The 21,882-nt window shown below is 44.2% G+C and overlaps 1 protein-coding gene across 1 annotated transcript in view; it reads left to right on the top strand.

Moving 5' to 3' along the window:
* sema4ba (sema domain, immunoglobulin domain (Ig), transmembrane domain (TM) and short cytoplasmic domain, (semaphorin) 4Ba) overlaps positions 1-21,882 on the top strand; it is a 451,928-nt gene that overhangs the window by 160,069 nt on the left and 269,977 nt on the right. The window contains exon 2 of the mRNA XM_080214192.1: positions 5,757-5,868. The gene's annotated coding sequence lies outside the window, so the exon portion shown is untranslated. The remainder of the gene's footprint in view (positions 1-5,756; positions 5,869-21,882) is intronic.

Here is a 21,882-nt window from a genome sequence, read left to right as displayed (position 1 = left end):
CCAGGCTAAATTCTCCCTCAGTGTAACCGAACAGGCTAAGGGAATTCCACAATAACTTCATTGCAGCGTTAATGTAAACCTACTTGTGACTAAGAAATAAACTTTACTTTTACTTTACTCACAGTCTCCAGGGGTGAACCCTGTACTGTTCTGTTCCCTGTTCTCTGAGGAATGAGTCAAATTAAACCTATGCAGGAGAAAGAAGGCTGTGCGGGAACATATAGGAAAAACAATAATGGAAATTTTAGTTTGCGTGTATCACTCTTGGCTCATTTGACTCCCAAACCAAGAGGATTTGAAGATCTGTAGATTAACTGCATTGTGAAATGAGTTGCCCAACTTGCTTGCGCACTGTATGTTCCAATAAGGTTTTGACCCATTCCTGTTTGGAGATTAACTGCGAGGAGTGGGTACTTTAGGCACGCACACCATCAGATTTTTTTCAGCGCATGAGTCCTGTTGTGGTGAAAGTAACTAATTACAGGAGATGGCAAACAAGAATGGAAATTCCTTTTGTGTGAACGGATTTATTGGAAGTTGAACTGCATGGGGAAGGGCATTAACGGCCGTTGCCAAGGAGCTGTGGAATATTATACTACGGGGGAGTAAGGGCAAACAGGTAATTCAAACCAGTTGACACAGTGAGAAGGAGGAGTCTGTTCTGCTGGTTGATGTTCTAACATCGTGAGTTATAAACAATCAGCATCAGGGTATCGCACAGGGAGTGTAAACTGATTTTCCAGTAAGCATTTTGGCCATTTGCATCTGTGAATCATTAAGAAGGCAACTTGGCCAGTCTTGACCTGTTTGCCAGCTCAGTATGTTTGCACACGTTCACTTCTTGGAGCAGCTTCAGGTACCAATGAGCAGTGGAAGATGCGCAATTATGCAGCATCTTGTACAAACTCACCGCCATTGAAGTATTTCTGATGTTTAGTCACGTAAGTGTTTACGTTTATGTATTAGTGTCACAAGTAAGCTTACATTAATACTGCAATGAAGTTACTATGAAAACCCCCTAGGTGCCATACTCCAGCGCCTGTTCGGGTACACTGAGGGAGAATTTAGCATGGCTAATGCACCTAATCTTTTGGATTGTGGGAGGAAACCGGAGCACTCGGAGGAAACCCACACAGACACGGGGAGAATGTGCAGGCAGTGCACAGTGAATGCACAGACAGTGACAAGTCAGGAACTAAACTTGGGTCCCTGGCACTGTGAGGCAGCAATGCCAACCATTGTGCCACCATGTCACCCACGTGGGAGGGAGCGGTAGTGGCAGAGTGGTATTGTCATCAGACTAATAATCCAGCAGACCCAAGGTGATTCTCCGGGGAACTGGGTTCAAATCCCACCATGGTGAAATTTGAATTCAATAAAAATCTGGAAAATCTAATGATCATGAAACCATTGTAAAAATGATTTTGCCCTTTCGGGAAAGAAATTTGCCATCCTGGTCTGGTGTACATTTACTCCAGACCCACAGCAAAGCCCTCTGAAATGATTAGCAAGACATTCAGTTTAAGGGCAGTTAGGGATGGACAACAAATGCTGGCCTAGCCAGCGATGCCCACACCCCATGAATGAATAGAAAAGAATAACTTGAGGAGGTTTGGCAGCTAATTTTTAGTAAGAAGTCTGACAACACAAGGCTTAAGTCTTAAGCCTGGTGTTGTCAGACTTCTTACTGTGTTTACCCCAGTCCAACGCCGACATCTCCACGTCAGAGCTAATTTTTAGACAGCAACCTCCCACAAACAGCAGTAGCCAGCAAATCTGTTTTTTGAAGATGATACATGTTGACCAGGGATAACGTCAGTGTGAAATGGTGCTGAGAGACTTTTTACAACCACCCGAGAGACCTGACTGGGCCTCAGTTTAATGTTTCCTCTATAGAATAGCAACTCTGACAATGCACTGGATACTGCACTGTGTGTCAGTCTAGACTTTTATGCAGGTCATTGAGAGGGAGTTTGACCCACAAGCTCTGCCTCATAGAAAAAAATGCTGTTCATTAAGCCAAGGCAGATACCTAAAGAATGAAAAGTAAAAGTTAAGAGTTAGAATGAAGCTAGCATTGTTCATGGAATGTTTATTGAAATTTGAATATTACAAATATCCAGCATTTCTCGAATCTTCTATCTCTACTGCTTTTAATTTTGTCAAACCACATACTTGGAGCACGTTGCCAGGTTATGGTGAGTGTCTTGAGCCTGGAATGTTCTGTTAAAGGAATTGGCAATGGGTGGGGGCACTAACTTTTGATGGATCACTGGATGAAGTGAAGATAATAGGTGATCAATGTGTTTATACCTGGGCTACACTGAAATCTGGCCTCTTGTGTTATAGGAGCAGGTCTTATTCCAGTCACCTCTGCCTAATGTCTTGGGTCTTAGTGCTCCTCTCATTCTGAACCCTGAATAATGACTCTCCACTCACCTGACGAAGGGACAAAACCCTGAAAGCTAGTGGCGTGTGCTACCAAATAAATCTGTTGGACTTTAACCTGGTGTTGTGAGACTTCTTACTGTGTTTACCCCAATCTAATGCTGGCATCTCCACCTCATAATGACTGAATGGGCAGAGTCATGCAAATCCTTAAAGACCTACAAGGAGACTTGGGGTCCCTGCTATATCTGCCCCCCTCCCTTGCTATTTCCCCTCCTCCCATTCCTTTCCCCTCTGCCATTTCCAACCCCCTCCCCCGCCATTCACCCATCCCAAACACCACCACAATCAGCTGGAAGACCCACTGATTAACTCCACTCCCGAATATAACCTCTCTGCTGGTAGCCTTCTCTTGTGTCTCAGCCCAATTCAGACACCACCCCTCTGTCAATCAGCATTCATAGGCAGTGGAAGCAGATTCTTTTACATTTTTAAGGCAATCACTTTCTGCCTTCAGTTGAGGCTGGAGGACTGATGTCTCCCGAGGACTCCTTGAAAGATTGCCATGCTTATGATGACTCATGCTGTATGAGCCACCTGTTCCTTACGGCAGTTTAGCTCATTCCCGTTGATTGGAACCATTCCCTGCCAAGCACTCCCCTGTCTGTCTGGGAGTAGACGACACAGACATGTCAGGGCTGAATGAAGCAACAAGCCCCACAACCCAATGTGGATTGGCCTCTGTTACCCCTTCCCCACCCTCCCTGCGTGTCCCTTCTGCAGTTGCTCTTCCTGGTTTTCTGGTTGCAAACATTTATTTCCTTAAATAATTCATAGGATGTGGTCTCAGTGGCTGGCTGGCCAGCATTTATTGCCCATCGCTAGTTAGCTGAGGCTAGTTGAGTGTCAAGCACATTGCTGTAGCTCTCGAGTCACATGTAGACCAGACTAGGTAAGAATGGCAGATTTCCTTCCCTAAAGGACATTAGTGAACCAGATAGGTTTCTCCTACAGTCAATAATGATTTCATGGTCATCAGTAGATTCTTAATTCCGGATTTTTAAAATTGAATTCAAATTCCACCATCTGCCATGGCAGGATTCGAACCCTGGTCCCCAGAGTATTTGCTGAGTTTCTGGGTTAATAGTGTAGTGATAATACCACTAGGCCATTGCCTCCCTCTCTTTCGCTTGCTGAAATGCACAATGATCGCAGAATCCCTACAATGCAGAAGGAGGCCATTTGGCCCATTGAGTCTGCACCGATCACCAATTTTTAAAAAAAAATGCAACGTGTTTTTCACAGTGTTAAAAGGAGCAAATGGTGACTGATGTTTTGGGAAAAGGTAGAGGTTTAAATGTTGGGAATTTGAAACAAAATTTTGTTGAGAAGATGGGAATTGGAGAAAACCTATTTGCTGTCATACTAAGATATGCAGATGCTACACTTGTGATATTAGTGTACCTCTAAAAATTTTTTAAAATCATGTTCTCTGCCATGATAAACAGGCCTTTTCAGTTTTTCTTTCTCATTGTTGCCAGGCTGTCTGCTAGAAGTCTTTTTTTTTTGCTACTTCAGTGGATTAAATAGGATCTTTGTTTATTTTTACTCCAGAATCCTTCATGACTTCACGTTGTGAGGGATGTTAGAACGTAACCAATGATAACATTGGATCTATAGTAGTGACCAATTGTAACATGCTGTAAGCTTCAGCTAACCCAGTAAACTATGTAACCAATGACAAAATGATGTGGTGGTCAGCTGATTCAGTACAAATAAGAAGCTGCTGAAGTTTGTGGGAGCCTGGAATGGCCTAGGATGAGGCCTCAAGTGTTGGAGTAATGAAGCTTCTTTATCAAACCTTTTTTCTTTGATTTATAAGTTGGGGAAACTCTTGTTTCATTTCATTGCCTATAACTAAAGAGTTACTTCTGTTGGAGGAACATAGTGGAAGATTGATTGACAAGTCAAAGTCAGGTGGTTCCTCCACAGGAAAAAAAATTAAGGATTAATTTTCAGTTTTAGTTTAGAAGAGGGTGGACATCTGGAGAACAGTGTTTTTCTCTCTCTCTCTGTGGTATTATAGAGCCTGCTGGCTAGCTGGAAACAAGGTTGCAAGCCATCCTGGGGTGGAAGATCTGCTGTTGGTGCTTGGCTTCCTACAGCCCCTCTCTCCCTGCTGTTTTGGGGAGCTGTTCTGACTCCAAGATTGTCTGTGTGTGCCTTAAGAGAACTGCAGCGTTCAACCAAAGAACCAAATTCCAGTATCGTGAGCATTAGTCTTTGCTGTGTGAAACCTATGGCAAAGGTTTTGTTTGTGGGATTTGTTTAACTCTTAAGGTTCATACAATATCATTTTTTTTTCTTGTCTGCAATTGGTAAAAGTTATGCTAATTTTCTTTCTACACATGTTAACTGTATATTGAAATAAACTTTGTTTGATAAAAGCTCCCTAGTTGGTTATTTGAGTCATATATCTGAAATAAAATATCTTGTGCTCACCCTACCCAAATTCAATTGCAAAATGTATGATCCAGGCGGACTTCATAGACTTTGGATTTTCTGACCTGAATTATAACACACTAATAAAGAATGAATTTTTGTCTTGCCTTCCGTTATCTCTCAAATATCTTCCAGTCCTACAACCCCCTGAGATATGAGTTGCTCCAACCCTGGCTCTTTGCATGTCCCCCATTTTACTTGCTCTACTATTAGCGGTCAGCTACTAGGCATCGCGAGCGTTGGAATTTCCTCTCCAACCCTTCCTGCCTCACTAATTTTCTCCCTTTCTCCTATAAAGACAATCACCAACAACCTCCGATCTTGTTCGCGACAGGGATTCTTTGGTGCCTTTCCAGTGAATGGAGTTTTGGTTGAGTGCCACATTCTCCATTCTTGCTGAGCAGGAACAGACAAGATCGGAGAATCCCGTCCAATGTTTACCCCCCAGCTATTAGTTGCCTAGCATGTTAAATGGCTTTGTATCAGACTATCTTAAATTACAGCCCTGCAAGGGACCTTGGAACATTTCGCTACGATAAAGGCACTGCAAAAATCCAAGTTGTTGTTGAAGGACGTTCCACAGTTCACCACGGAATACGACCAAAAAACTGAAAAGCACATAAACAAGCCAAGAAATGTTCCGCTTGGATTGGGATTGCTGTTGGTTCAGGAGCCCTGTACAATGGGAGCGAATTGGGAATTGATGCGATTGGATCAGAACGATGCCTGGATCATGGATAAGTTGCTCTGACCTTGTTCAGTGAGATTGAGAACAAAGTTCAGCTTCAGGCAGTTCATGTGGGAGATAGAAAAGTCAAGGTGGCTTGTTCCAAACTTAATTCATGGTCATGTTTTCTCACCTTAAGGGTTCACAGTCAAGACATCAATACAGTTGGCCTGATTTAAAGGAAGGAGCGAGATTGAGGAGTGAAGCATAGCCATGGGGAGACGAAGAGTCTGAATTGGTGAACGACTTGGGTAAGTGCTTTGTTTCTGTTGCAGTGGTATTTTATTGTGTTGGTTCAAAGAGATAGTTCACTGTACACTAGAGATGTTCTTGCAGATATATTCATTTCCTCACAAAGCATCAATCAATTTTCCAACAGTTGTACAGATCCTATCTGTCACAGTAACAGAAATTGTGAGATTGATATCGTGACCAGCTACGCTAACTGGAAGAATCGTAAATTATGGGAACAAGTTACGTAAATATGTCTTCTACGGTATTGAGTATAAGGTTAAGAAGTGAATTGAGTGTGGCATTCCACAGATCATAGCCTACCAATAAGAAAATACTCCATTTATTTCCTACTCTCTGCTTTCATTCTGTTATTTTGTGGAGATGCTGGCGTTGGACTGGGGTAAACACAGTAAGAAGTCTGACAACACCAGGTTTAAGTCCAACCAATTTATTTGGAGGTAAACTCACAAGCTTTTGGGGTTTATATTATATGCTCTGTCTGAGGCCAGAACTCTCCATTCACCTGACAAAGGGGCAAACCCCAAAAGCTTGTGAGTTTACTATCAAACAAATCGGTTGGACTTGAACCTGATGTTGTCAGTCTTCTTACTTCATTCTGTTAACCAATTCTCAACTCCATGAACTCTTTTCATGTATATAATATATCCATATGAGGGGAGGTGATGGCTGAGTGGTATTATCGCTAGATTATTAATCCAGAAACTCAGCTAATGTTCTGGGGACCTGGATTCAAATCCCACCACAGCAGATGATGGAATTTGAATTCAGTAAAAAATATCTGGAATTAAGAATCTACTGTTGACCGTGAAAACATTGTTGATTGTCCACCTAGTCCACTAATGTCCTTTTAGGGAAGAAAATCTTACCTGATCTGGCCTACATGTGATCCCAGAGCCACAGCAACGTGGTTGACTCTCAACTGCTTTCCAAAGACAACTAGGATGGGCAATAAATGCTGGCCAGCCAGCGATGCCCATATCCCATGAATGAATGAAAAAAAATTATGCCCTTGTCTTGTTTAGTATAATGCTGCAGGTGGCACAGTGGCTTCCTCATGGTGCCAGGGACCTGGGTTCAATTTCAGCCTTGGGTGATTGTGTGTGTGGAGCTTCTCACCACCCTCCCCCACACTGTGTGTGTGGGTTTCCTCTGGATGTTCTGATTTCTTTCCACAGTCCAAAGATGAGCAGTGCAGGGAAATTGGCCATGGTAAATTACCTCTTAGTGTCCCAAGATTTGTAGGTTAGGGGGATTAGCAAGGTAAGTGTATGGGATTGCAGGGGTGGGCCTTGGTGAGATACTCTGTTGGAGAGTTGGTGCAGACTTGATTGGCTTCCCTCTGCACTGTAGGGATTCTATAATGCCATGGTTGATGGGCAGAATGGCCTACTCCTCTTCCTATGCTCCTAAATTCCCCTAGCTGCCAAGGTGGGATTTAAACTCTGGTCCCTGAAGCATAAATCAAGACTTCTGAATTACTCATCCAATAACAAGGCTGCTATTCCTTTCATTTTTAATACTTTCCAAGTAACTGGTGGATGGTAATAAATATTACCTTGGCAACACAGCGCAGCTCTCAAGAATATATTTTAAAAAGCAGTCAAATATCATTCTATAGAATGAACAATCTTTCAACCTAATTTTGAAGTTGAACTTATCTCTGGTGTGCGTGACTGCCAGAAAGTAAAAGAAGCTGTAAATATTTAAATGCGTTTATAATCTATATCGTCTTACTGATCAGAAATGTTGTTATCATTTCCCCAGTGTCAACAGCCCTGAATATAACTTATGACATTGAATACAGTGAAATGAAAGGTGTTTTATTGCACTTAACACCAATCAAACAAAGGTGTGAGGTTGTTCATTTGCAACAAATGGAAAAATAAACCAATTATACTTCTGCTTTGCTTAACACGCTTAGTCCAAACTTTCTGGCAACTATCCTTCTTCCTCCTGCATGCAATGTTAAGTTGCAGTCCAGTAATAAAAGATGATGCATGTCCAGCTTCTTTGTAAACTCACTTTATTCCCTTTTACAACTTCACCTACACACCCCAACACCCGGTGCCACCTGTAATCCCTTTTATGTAATCCCTGGTAAGTGCTATTAAACAATTAACAGATAAATTAGGTCTAAAGTACAAGGTTGCAGTTCACTCATTCCTAAAGTGCAACACTCTTCGAATGGAGAGTTTCCTGAGCCGAATAGTTTGTGGCTCAAGTACAATGATTAGCCTTCAGTTAAAAGTAAAAAAAGTTTGTTTATTAGTGTCACAAGTTGTTGTTCGCCCATCATCATCGATGGGGACCTTGACACCATTAATCATTTCGAGGCTGGTTGCGGGGTGTCTGAAGCTGACTGATCAGGACGATTCGGGCATGGAATGTCTTGGCACGTATTGGACAGACTTGTGTAGACACTGTAGTTGTTGCGCTGGTGGCTCTGGACTTGAGCAGCTCGGGCTTAAGTTGTGCTTCAGCAATACACCTTGCTTCGTGAGCTTGACAGCCTTTTGTGGATGAGGCAGAGCCAGGTAGGGTAGTTTTGTGCCAGCGTTTCCCAGGTGGTTGTATCTATGTCAAGTGACTTCAGGGAGGCCTTGAGTGTGTCGTTGAAACGTTTCTTCTGCCCTCCATGCGAGCATGCTTGTCACAAGATTGTTCAACATTCAACACAGCAATGAAGCTACTGTGAAATTTCCCCTAGTCGCCACACTCCAGCATCTGTTCAGGTCAATGCACCTAACCAGTACATCTTTCAGACAGCGGGAGGAAACTGGAGCACCCGGAGGAAACCCACACAGACACGGGGTGAACGTGCAAACTCCACACAGACAGTGACCCAAGCTGGGAATGGAACCTGGGTCCCTGGTGCTGTGAGGCAGTAGTGCTAACCATTGCGCCATCCTTTTTTTTAATATAGTTATCGATTACGTAGTTCCATACAAAACCAGATAAGCTGCTGTGGCTCTTGTTGGTTGAGGGATAAACATTAGACAGAGTCGTGCCTTTTTATTGAAAAAGTGGAATTTGACCATTGTAAGATATGATGTGCATTATGAATGACGGTGCACTTTGTATATTCAATGTTTCTGCACCTTGGCTGCCTCCAAATTGGTCCTAACATGAATAATTCACCTGTAATATGCACCATCTTAAGTTATTATTACTTTACCAGGGCTTAATAAGTAGACTCTGTCAGGACTAATACATTATTTATTTGTAAATAAGGAGCTGCAATTTAAGCATCACTAGAATTTGAAGCTGATAAATATTTACAATCTAATTTTCACAAAGTCTCAACGAAAGTGTTTAGTTTTGACGACTTGTGTGTAGTTTTCTGTGGTAGTGGAATGTCATTTTGAATGAAATTCAGAGGCAGTACAAGTAGGTTAGGATGTTTGAAGTAGGAAGGTTAAGAGGATCACTGACCAACTAGAATTGATGAAGTGGGTTTGAGTTTATGATCTAAACTCCAGTGCAGTGTTGAGGGAGTGCTGCACTGCCCGACGGACGAGGGTGGCACAGTGATCAGCACTGCTGCTTCACAGGGACTCGGGTTCAGTTCCGACCTTGGGTCGCTGTCTGTGCGGAATCTTCATGTTCTCCCTGTTATTGCGTGGATTTCCTCTGGGTGCTCTGGTTTCCTCCCGCAGTCTGAAAGATGTGCTGATTTAGATGCATTGGCCATTCCAAATTCTCCCTCCGTGTACCCAAACAGGTGCTGGAGTATGGCAACACTTCATTGCAGAGCTAATGAAAAACTGCAAGAATGATGGGAAATAGACAGGAATCCAGTCAATACGAAGGAATATTTTCACTGGAGTCCATTTGTTACTGAGCTACAATGAGTCTAAGAGGGAGGTCTTCAAATGATAACTAGTTTTGATAGTGTAGATAAGATGGAACTGTTTACTTTTGGATGAAGGGGCGATAACCTGAGAACACAGGTTTAAAATAATAAATAAACTTAAGATGTGTAGGTTAGAAGGGATAAGCCATGGTAAATATACGGGGTTATGGAGAGAGGGTGGGGGAAATGGCCTGGGTAAGATACTCTGCCGGAGAGTCGGTGCAGATTCAATGGGCTAAATAGCCTCCTGCGTGGTAGCAATTCTATGATTTTTCAGATGAGATAGTAAACCCGCTTTGGTGGGAATTAAAGAGCCCGCAACACCATTTCAAAGAAGATCACTGCGTCCTGGTCATTACTTATCCCTTAACTGACCAAAGCCACAGTAATGTATCTGGTTATTATCATGTTATGTGATTATGGGATCTTCCTGTGCACAGATTGCCTGCCATAGTTCCAACAATACACCTGCGCCTTGTCTTCAAATGCACGCAATTGGCCATAAAGCACTTTGGGAAGTTCAGAGATTATAAATCGTTTTGTTTAAACGTAGGTCCTTTTTACAAAAGGTTGCAACAGAGTTTAGAGAGGAATCCGCTATCAGATGAGAAGTCCTTTTCTCTTGTCACCTGAATCCATTACTTCATTAATGAATTGATTAAAAGTCCTGAAACTTTAATGGCGACAGGATTGAAATTGTTTTGAAGCGAAGGGCTCGGGTTTAGGAATGAACGGTCCTGGGTGCGGGGGTTTCACTCGCTAGGTGAACATGTTGGGGCAGAGGTGAGCTAACAATTTAACACTTCTCATGGTTCAGGCCACTGACTGTGAACTCTGACTCCCTTAGTCGAACTGAGACGATACTGTCTCCAGAGGAGCTATATCAAAACCTTCACCACGTGACTCTGGCAAGTAATAACTTTGCTGAAGATTCTAAAATCCCTTATTCTGATAGAAAAACTGCAAGAATGGTGGAAGTAGACTGGAATGCACTCAATAAAGAGGAACATTTCCACTGGAGTCTACCTGTTACTGAGCTACGATGAATGTAAGAGGAAGGTCTTAAAATGATGACGAGTTTTGATAGAGTGAATAAGGTTACTTTGCGGGTGGGGTGGGGGCAGTGACCTGAGGACACAGATTTAAAGTAATTGACAAAAGAATCGGGGGGGGGTGAGGAGTTTTTTTACACAGTAATTAGTTACAATCTAGAATACACAGCTTGAAAGGCTGATGAAAGTAAATTCAATAATAACTTTCAAAAGAGAATTGGATTGATACTTAAAAAGGAAAGTTTTGCTGGGCTACGGGAACGAACAGAGGAGTGGGATTAATTGGATAGCTTTTACAAGGAGCCAGCACAGGTACAGTAGGCTGAATGGCCTCCTTCTGCACTGTATCATTCTATCAATGCTAAGAAATGAGATTAGATGACCGAGTGAAATCGAGTAAACACATTGATCCCACACTTGAGGGAATGTGCTGTGTTCCACCACTACCTTAGATTGTTATCCCGCCTGTGATAATGTGGGTTTATGTAGTGTATTACAGTGGGTATAATAAGCAGGAAGGGATACAAATAGTATTTTGGCCTTTATTGCCAAAAGAACTTGAATACAGGGTGCCTGACTGCAGCTATACAGGGCCTTGGTGAGACTACACCTGGAGTACTGTGTGCAGTTTTGGTCTCTTATCTATGAAGGGTATACTTTTCATAAAGGAAGTGCAGTGAAAGTTCCACACTCTGATTCCCGGGTTGGCAGCATTGTCATATGAGGCGAGATTGTGTCGATTTCTTTAAAAAAAAATTCATCCTTGGGACATGGGTGTCACTGGCTAGCCAACATTAATTGCCCATCCCTAGTTGCCCGTGAGAAGGTAGTGGTGAGCTGCCCTCTTGAATCGCTGCAGTCTGCGTTTTGTGTGTTGACCCGCAATGCCGTTAGGGAGGGAATTCCAGGATTTTGACCCAGTGACAGTGAAGGAACGGTGATAAATTTCCAAGTCAGGATGGTGAGTGGCTTGGAGGGGAACTTGCAGATGGTGGTTTTCCCATGTAGCTGCTGTTGTCCTTCAGGATGGAAGTGGTCGTGGGTTTGGAAGGTGCTGTCTCAGGTTATTTGGTGAATTGCTGCAGTGCATCTTGTAGGTAGTACACACTGCTGCTACTGAGCGTCGGTGGTGGAGGGAGTGGATGTTTGTGGATGTGGTGCCAATCAAGTGGGCTGCTCTGTCTTGGATGATGTAGAGCTTCATAAATGTGGTTGGAGTTGCAGCCAGCTGGGCATGTATTCACTGGCACTTAGAGAGGGGACCTCATTGAAAAGTATAAAATTCTGACAGAGCTGGGCAGACTGGATGCTGGGATGTTGTGTCCTCTGGCTGGTATATCTAAAACAAGGGGTCACAGACTCAGGATACGGGGTGAGTCATTTAGAACCGAGATGAGAAATTTCTTCACTCAGAAAGCAGTAAACCCGTGGAATTTTCTACTACAGAAGCTGTGGAGGCGAAATCACTGAATATATTTAAGAAGGAAATAAATAGATTTCTAGACCATAATGGTGGCAAGGTCGAGGGAGAGAGCGCTGGAGTTTGGCTTCGAGTTGGGGTTCAGCCATGATCATGTTGGACAGGTTCGAAAGACTGAATGTCGTATCTCTGCTGCTATTTTCGAGAAACAGGCCATTCAGTCCATGCCAACATTTATGCCTCCTCTTCGAATAGCATGGAAACACAGTGGTTAGCACTGCTGCCTCACAGCGCCAAGGACCTGGGTTCAATCCCACCCTTGCGTGACTGTCTGTTTGCACATTCTCCCCATGTCTGTGTGGGGTTCCCCCAGGTGCTCTGGTTTCCTCCCACACTCCAAAGATGTGCAGGTTGGTTGGATTGGCCGTTCTAAGTTGCCCCTTATTGTCCCAGGATAGGATTAGGGGAATTCGTGGGGTGGGATATGGTTAGGGCTTGGATTGGATGTTCTGTCAGGGGTCAGTGCAGACTTAATGGGCCAAATGGCCTACTTCTGCCATATAGGGATTCTATGATTCTATTGATTGTCATTTAACGCCATCAGCATAACTCAATTCATTCCTCCCTCATATGCTAATCTAGCACCCCGTCAACTTAAGTACAGACCTTATTTAGATTTTTTTTTTATCTTCCAAGAAATCTACAACCTCTTAATGTACCAAAATGTATTGGAATTGATTTTCCAGATTATATGCCCATTTTGCAAGTTTGTTGATTGGCAATTTGGTGAGCTAACCTGTATAGGCCAACCCTACTGTTACGGATTAAAGAATCTGTGGAACTAAGTCTTCCTTGAACACGTGGACCTCTCACCCAATGATAAACAGAGCGAGTACATGAGCGTCACTCGTGCCCTGTGGCCCTGGTTGTTCCCCTGTGACTGACAGCTGGCCGGCCCATTATAAATGGAAATCCGGGTCCGAGACATTAATAAGACCCTGAGTGCCAAGTTTGGGCAGATTTGGTGCTCTCTACGATAGATATTACAGCAGAGGAAGAGACCATTCAGTGGTTGACGGGGGCAGGAGTTACATCACCAGGCTGAAGGTCACCCTGTGATGGCAGCGAGAAAGTTAACGGACGAAGGTTTATTGCCGGCAGCGCCCAGGGGGATCATGCCCCCATTCCGGGAAACGTAGCAGAAGAAGGAGCCATCGTCCAGACTCGATTGCTCGACCCTGGCCTGCTCTCCTCCAGTCATTGGGCATCAATGACCTCTGACCTCTTCTTCAACTTGGAGGCTGGCTGAACTGCCCATTGTCCCTCGGGTTCTGAATCAAGTGTACGGCCACGGGACACCATTTGCAGCCTGTCACCCTGATCGAAATTTGGTCAGAAGTTCAAAATGGCCGCGAATAGAAGCCACCTAGAACATTCCATTCTGTGGGGTCTGGATGGGGATTTCGGAATTGGCCTCCATGACGTTTTGAGTCTCGAGTTAATTGGTGTTTACTCCAAGTTAAATTTGCAGAGCTCTCCACTTGAATTTTTAAACTGCAATGTTTGAAAATCATGCCATGCATTTGTTGAATGTTTAACCGGCATAGAAACTAATAAAGTTCTCAATGAGATTTGCTAAGGCAGGCTCATGGAACAATGTTTGCACAGAGCGCAAGATTTAATTTGCATGTGATAATTCAATATTTTCTCTGCCGTGGTACAGGTGCCTTATGCAAATCAAATGTTAATCTGCTGCCGAGCATTATCATACGCAAGCTGCGATCCTTTGATAAGCATCGGCATTGAATTTCTAGAAAATAAAAACCCTTAAATCTGCTTCAGTATAATGGCTCGCACCTAAATGCTGCTAATGTATTAAATAACAGATGGCATGGCAATTGAGATTGGGACTGGCACTGAAATCTATGGCTTTGGTGATAGATGAGGACATTGGCATGCCTGTTGACCATATCAATTTCTGCCACACCTCTGACAACATTGCTCACGGTGACAGGGTCACACTGGAGAGGAACGATGACCACTCCCCAAGCTTCTTTTCTCAACTATTAGCTGGCATGGCACAGTGGTTAGCACTGCTGCTTCACAGCGCCAGGTTCAATTCCCAGCTTGGGTCACCATCTGTGCGGAGTCTGCACGTTCTCCCAGTGTCTACGTGGGTTTCCTCCAGATGCTCCAGTTTCCTCCAAAGTGTGCGGGTTCAATGGATTGGCCATGCTAAATTGCCCCTTCATGTCAGGAGGACCGGCTAGGTTAAATGTATGGGCTGTGGGGATAGGGACTGGGTGAAATTGTGGTCAGTGCAGCTCAATGGGCCGAATGGCCTCCTTCTACATTAGGGATTCTATTTCTATTTTCTTAACCGCCCTCCCTCAGCACCTTCTCTTCCTCCCACGGCTCTTCAAAATAGCTCGTGAATCTCTTTGTCTTCAAAGTTTCTCGTGTTCACCCATCAAGTCAAGCCTTTTCCCACCTTCTGGGTCCCATCCTTGTTTCTAAAATCCCCTTACCCCACTCCCCTCCACTGTTCTCTGGTATCTCCAGTCTAAGCTCAACTCCAGCAAGAGGCCCACCTCCTGCAGCCGCAGGAGGACAACATCAAGCCTAAAGTCACTCCGTGCTGGCAGCGAGAAATTTAACAGATAACAGTCTATCCTGGTGTCTGTGCCCAGGAGAGTCATGCCCCATTCTGGATGACACAGTAAGAAGGCTCACCACACCAGGTTAAAGTCCAACAGGTTTATTTGGTAGCAAACGCCACTAGCTTTTGTTTGCTACCAAATAAACCTATTGGACTTTAACCTGCTGTTGTGAGATTTCTTATTGTGTTTACCCCCGTCCAACACTGGCATCCCCATACCGTTCCGGAAGACGCAGGAGAAGGAGTGATCATCCGGACTCCCTGGCATTCCAGCTATCTGGGGTGTCAGGGGCTCAATGGGTATGCGGAGAATGGGAAAGACTCTCTGCACTTAGTGTGAATGCTGGGCTAATCTGAAGAAATCAGTAGAGGTTCTTCCAATTTGAAGAGGGCACCAAAGCCTTATCAATAATTTATAAAAGCATTAAGTTTAAAATATGTGAAAGAAAGACTTGCATTTCTATAGTGCCTTTGCAGGATGTTTCACAGCACTTCATAGCCAGTTGACGTGTTGTCACTGTTGTTATGTAGCAAACGTGGCAACTAAATTGTACATAACAAGATCCCATAAATCACCATAACATATGCCAAACTAACCTGTTTCAGTGTTGCCTTTCGAGGGTTAAATTTGGACAAGACACCAGGGTGAACTCCCCTACACTTCTCCAAAATACTGCCACGGGATCTTTTGCATCGACTTGGGAGGATAGACTAAGCCCTAGTTTAATATCCTTTCTGAAAGATAGCCTCTTAGAGCATTGGAGTATCTGCCTTCATGATGTCCTCACGTCCGTATTAATTTTAAAGTTTATTTTATTAGTGTCTCGAGTCATTACATTAACACAATACACAAGTCATTACATTACACGAGATACACAAGTCATTACATTAACACTGTAATGAAATTACTGTGAGAGGAAGTTCAGGGTGCATTGGCTGTGCTAAATTCTCCCTCAGTGTACCCAATCAGGTGCCAGAGCGTGGCGAGTAGGGGATTTTCACAGTAACTTCATTGCAGTGTTAATGTAAGGCTACTTGTGACACTAATACATAAACTTAAAAAAACCTTTAAGAAGATTTATCCCCTTTTCAATATCACAAAAGAAGAATATCTGGTTAATATCACATGGTTGTTTGTGAGAGCTTTGTTTGAAATTGACTGCTGTGTTTCCCACATTACAGTACTGACCACAGTCCATTAGTTGAAAGTGCTTTGGGGTTGGGTCTGTCATTGTGTCTGGTGCGATGTAAATGCAAATCCTTCTGTTACAGTCCTCGTTCAGACATCAAATCAGTGGTATTTTATAAATGAGAAAACAGTAAAGGTGAAAGTAATACATGGGATGGAGCATAGAAAAGGTGCAATTACATTCAATTTTATCATGTCTTTGAGCCCCAAAGAATTATCCTTAATGTGGATGTCGCGCTTGTCTTTTTGGCAACTGCAGTAACCGGTATGTGCGCAGCAAGAACTTATGAACATTTGGGTAACTTTTTATGTTAAATCAGAGAAGAAAGGATACTGGGGTCAGGTGTTAGTGTCACAAGTAGGCTTACACTAACACTACAATGAAGTTACTGTGAAAATTTCCTGGTCGCCACACTCCGGCACCTGTTCGGGTACACCTAGGGAAGATTTAACATGGCCAATGTACCTAACCAGCATGTCTTTTGGACTGTGGGAGGAAACCAGAGCACCCGGAGGAAACCCACGCAGACACAGGGAGAACGTGCAAACTCCACGTAGACAGTGACCCAAGCCGGGAATAGAACCCGGGTCCCTGGTGCTGTGAGGCAGCACCGTGTCGGTGGCAGTGAGATCAAATCCCACAAGAGACTGGGGGAACCAGAGGAGGAGTTTTTATTTGCACTGTGAGTTGTTGCGAATTGGAAGCAGATTCACCCAAAAAAGTACAGCTGAATAGGAACAATTTTGAAGGGCCACGGCGATAGAGCAGGGGAGTAGTACTAACTGGATAATCCTCTCAAAGAGCTGGTACAAGCCCAGTGGGTTAGATGGCTTCCCGTTGATGCATGGTTTAGCGATGGCGCTCTATTTGATAGACATAAGGAGAGTTTTCTCTGTCAGAGGGCAGTGACTCTCTGGAATTCTCTTCCTCAGAAGACAGAGTTGGATAAATTCTTGATAAATGGGGTGGGTGGGACCCAGAGAGCGGGGAAAGGCTTGACTTGATGGGTGAGCAGGAGAAGCTGTTGAAGACAGATTCACGAGCTGTTTCGAAAGGAACAGTGAAGGTTCTAAGGTGGGGGGGGAGTTAAGAAAATAGAAGTCACACGGAAAGGCAATAAAAGGGTTTATTGAAGAACCGTACGCCTCACATTCCAGCCCTCGAGTGGCTGTAGGGGCGGTTTCCCAGGCAGGTCACCTCATGCTCTGGGTCACCTGACCTGTCGTCTTAAAGAGGCTATGCATACATGACAGGTGGGGGGGGACGGTGAAAGATTATCAGAGTTAGGTGAGAAGTTGCAATCAGACCAGCTACGATCTTACAGAACGGTGGAGTGGGGCTGAGTGGCCTATTTGTGCTCCTAATTCACACAGTCTTATGATCTCTACACCTGAGTTTCTGATGTACAATCTCAGTGTACTTTGCATCATTCATTCGAAAGATCTATTCCAGTATGTAGTGCGTAAGAAATGTGCCACTTAAATGGTATCCAGAAATAGGCTTCAGTTTGATGTATGGGAGGGTCACTGCATCTGAAATATTATAAATGGCAATCTCACATTCTGAGTTCACAAGATCAGCTTGCGTGGGAAATGGGAAAGTTCTCACCAGTGCAGTAGGATTCTGAGCTTGTGGCTAATGTGTGTAGTCAGAGTGGGGTGAAGAGTTTTGTTATTTGTCTTCCTGCCCCAGAGAGCCTGATGCTAATACCAGTGGAGATAAGTAATTAGGAAACCAACTCCAACTCTCCTCACCTTTACTTTGTGCAAATATTCACCGTGGAAAGGTATAAATTAAGATTAAGTCAGCCCTTTTCCCCCAGCCGAGATCGCAAACACACTTAGCTCAGGAGGAAGGAGATGACATTTGCTGCATTATGATCTGTGACTAAAATTGGACGGATGCTTCAAAAAACACCAAGTAAAACAGCCCCTTTTATATTCAACTCATTGAGTACGCTTGGTGGGGTGGAGTCTTTATTTTAATTACTCATTTATAGAATTGTGCAGAGAGAGGCTATTCACCCTATGGTGTCTGTGCTTACTCTTTGGGTGTCCAATTACCCCCGATCTCCTTTCCCCCTCACCCTGAGGTTTTTCATCTTTCTATCGAACCCCCTTTTGCACGTTATTATTGAATCTGCTTCCACCAAAGGCAGTGCTCTGGCAGACTCAACATCCGGTCACATTTCCCTGTCCCACTCACCATGGGAATTGTAATGGGTGGGATAGGACCATATGATGGTCTGTTGACCTTGGAAGGGATTTTCCAGTCTCGGGGCAAGCGTGGCTGGGAAGTCCTGCCCATTGGCTCTATTCTCTCTCCACGGATGCTGAGATTTTCCAGCATTTTCTGTTTTTTTTGTTTCAGGAAAAGACTTGTTGGGCAACAGATTTCTTCCCCTCTCTCCCTTTTTTGCCAATAATCTTAAAGCTCTGTCTTTTTTGAGTTACCAAACCTCCTGCCAATGGAAACAGTTTCTCCCTCGCTACTCTTATCAAAACCCTTCATGATTTTGAACACATCTATCAAAATCTGCTGCTCAGTTTCATTCTCTGTTGAAGATATTTCTTGGAAACCCAGTATTTACTGCCTATTTCCAAATGTTTTGAGAGATGCTGGTGGATTGCCAGATGGAACTATCGAGTGGCGAGTTGGTACAATTGAATGGTTTGCTGGGTATCTTTAGAGGGTTGGACCCATGTGATTCGTGTGAACCATGTTGGAGTGGATTGACATATAGGCTGGGGTGTGGAAGACAGATTTCTTTCACTAAAGAATAACAATCAACCAGCTGAATCAGTAGCTGCTGAGTAACTTTTTTCCTGATGCCAGCTTTTTCTTTTCTTTAAGCTTTTAAACTGAATTCAAATTCTCAGAATGCGATGATGGGATTATGAATGGGCCTTCTCTGAATTCCTGGCACCGTACCAGAACTAGGGGATTCATTAATAGTCTAGGAGTAAAATAAACTAATGAAACTCCCTTTGGGTTGCTCGCAGTCAGTCACGTAACAAACTGTTTGGGTTTGTGGGGCTGATAAAGCAATGGTCGATGTGCTAAGGTGTTTTTGGGGCTCTGGTCCTTGTATCCTCAGGCTATCAATAGGCCCGAGATGTGTGTACCTCAATGCTGCCAATCATTGTGCCTGTGGGCAGACTCTGCAGAGTACTGGGTAACATTTGGAAATATAATTTAAGCCAGGGTTGCAGCTTTTCCCAGTTGCACTGATCCCTTTGGAATGGGCAGTTAATTAATAAAATTCTTCTCCCCCTTATCTGACCTTTCATGCTAATCACTGAGTCACGGCGCAGTGGCTTTGAGTCAGAGGGTTGTTTGTGTAAGTCCTTCTGAAATCAGAGCACATTACCTAGGCTGACACTCCATTGCAATAAATGCAGGGAGTCATCCATGCATTTATTATCTCCAGACTTGACCGTTCCAATGCACCCCTGGGTGACCACCTCCACTCAGGTCATCTAAAACTCTGTTATCCATGTTTTAAACGTGCCCCTTTACCCATGATCCCTGAGCTCGCCAACCTACATTGGCTGCCAGTTAAGCATAACATTACTTTTAAAATCTCATGCCTATTTTCAAATCCCTCCATCGCCTCCCCTTTCCCTATCACTGCAATTTTCCCCAGACCCGCTGACGTATCTCCGCTCCTCCAACCTGAAGCCCCTCTAGCCTCTTAAGGGGGTGCCCGAATTTTAGTTATTCCACCATTGGCGACTGGCCCTTCAAACCTGTCACATCCCTGGCTTGGACGTGGAGATGCCAGCGTTGGACTGGGGTAAACACAGTAAGAAGTCTCACAACACTAGGTTAAAGTCCAACCAGTTTATTTGATAGTAAACCCACAAGCTTTCGGGGTTTGCCCCTTCGTCAGGTGAGTGGAGAGTTCTGGTCTCAAACAGAGCATATAAAGGCACACGGTTTACAGAATACTGATTAGAATGTGAGTCTTTACAGCTAACCTGCTAATCAAGTCTCAAAGATGCAGACCATGTGATTGGAGATAGCATTAGGCATATATTAGAGATGTGTATTGTTTCCAGACAGGACAGTAAGTGAGATGTTGCAAGTTCAGGCAAGTCGTGGGGGTTACAGATAGTGCAACATGAACCCAAGATCCCGGTTGAGGCCGTCCTCATGTGTGCAGAACTTGGCTATCAGTCTCTGCTGTCGTGTGTCATGAAGGCCGCCTTGGAGAATGCTTACCCGAAGGTCAGAGGCCAAATGCCCGTGACCTCTGAACTGTTCGCCAACAGGAAGGGAACAGAATGAATGAACATCGCTCGCCAGTCACCAGGCAAGTCTGGTGAATGGTGGAGCAGGCCCTTTGAGCCTGCTCCACCATTCATTTTGATCATGGCTGATCATCAAATTCAATATCCTGATTTCCCACCTCCCTCTTCCATTCCCACCATATATAGAAACTAGGAGCAGGAGTAGGCCATTCGGTTCCTCCCTTATGTGGTTCGGGCTCCTATTTTGCTTTAAAATGCTTCTGTGAAGCATCTAAGAACTATAGAGTCCCTGCAGTGAAGAAGGAGGCCATTTGACCCATTGAGTCTGTACTGAGTCTTTCAAAGAGTTTCTTACCTAGGCCCTTTCCCAGCAACCCCACATATTTCCCCCGCTAATCCCCCTAACTCACAAATCTTGGGATACTAAGGGACAATTTATCATGGCTAATCCCCCTAACCTATGTGGGGCACTAAGGGGCAATTGAGATTGCCCAATCCACCTAACCCGCACATATATCTTTGGACTGTGGGAGGAAACCCACCCAAACACGGGGAGAAGGTGCAAACTCCACACAAACAGTGTCCCAAGGCCAGAATTGAACGCTGATGCTGTGAGGCAGCAGTGCGAACCATTGTGCCACCGTGTCGATGGGCATGGTGACTCTTGGAACATTAAAGCTATATAAAGGAAAGTTTTTTGTTGTGAAATGCTTTGGGTTTTGAGAGGGGCACAGAAATACAACTCCTTAACATATTGAATTCTGATATGTGGACCTAAGCACCATTAAACATTAAGCTGCAAACTCTTTCATTGGAAAACCAAGTAATACGCGACCACATTTCATTCAATGGCAGTTAATTTACACGTGAAGAATGTCTTGTCTCCTTCCCCCTGTATTTCTGGCTATTCTTGCATGCTGGTTCGTAAATATGTTCCTCCTCCGGTAATGCCGCAGTCTCGTGACCTGAAGGGACATTGTGTGTTTTTACCCCGTGGCTTGTACTTTTACATAAGAACATAAGAAATAGGAGCAGGAGTAGGCCATCCAGCCCTTCGAGCCTGCCCCGCCATTCAATAAGATCATGGCTGATCTGTCGTGGCTCAGTTCCACTTTCCCGCCCTCTCCCCATAACCCTTAATCCCCTCTCTTATCAAAAACCCATCAACCCGCGTCTTAAAAATATTTAGTGAGGCAGCCTCCACCACTTCAACGGGCAGAGAATTCCAGAGATTCACCACCCTTTGAGTGAAGAAGTTCCTCCTCAACTCCGTTCTAAACCGCCCCCCCTTTATCTTGAGGCTGTGCCCCCTAGTCCTACTGTCTTTTTTGAGCGGGAAGAGTTTCTCCACCTCTATCCTATCCATCCCATTCATCATCTTATACGTCTCAATGAGATCTCCCCTCATTCTTCTAAACTCTAACGAGTACAAGCCTAGTTTATTCAGCCTCTCCTCATAGCTCAACCCCCTCAACTCCGGTATCAGCCTAGTAAACCTCCTCTGCACTCCCTCCAAGGCCAAAATATCTTTGCACAGGTGCAGCGCCCAAAACTGCACACAGTACTCCAGCTGCGGCCTCACC

The sequence above is a fragment of the Carcharhinus amblyrhynchos genome, chromosome 28 (genome assembly GCF_965287045.1).
Source record: "Carcharhinus amblyrhynchos chromosome 28, sCarAmb.v2.hapA, whole genome shotgun sequence".
NCBI lineage: Eukaryota > Metazoa > Chordata > Chondrichthyes > Carcharhiniformes > Carcharhinidae > Carcharhinus > Carcharhinus amblyrhynchos.
The sequence above is the reverse complement of the archived record's forward strand: the minus strand, read 5'-3'. Positions and strand labels throughout refer to the sequence as shown.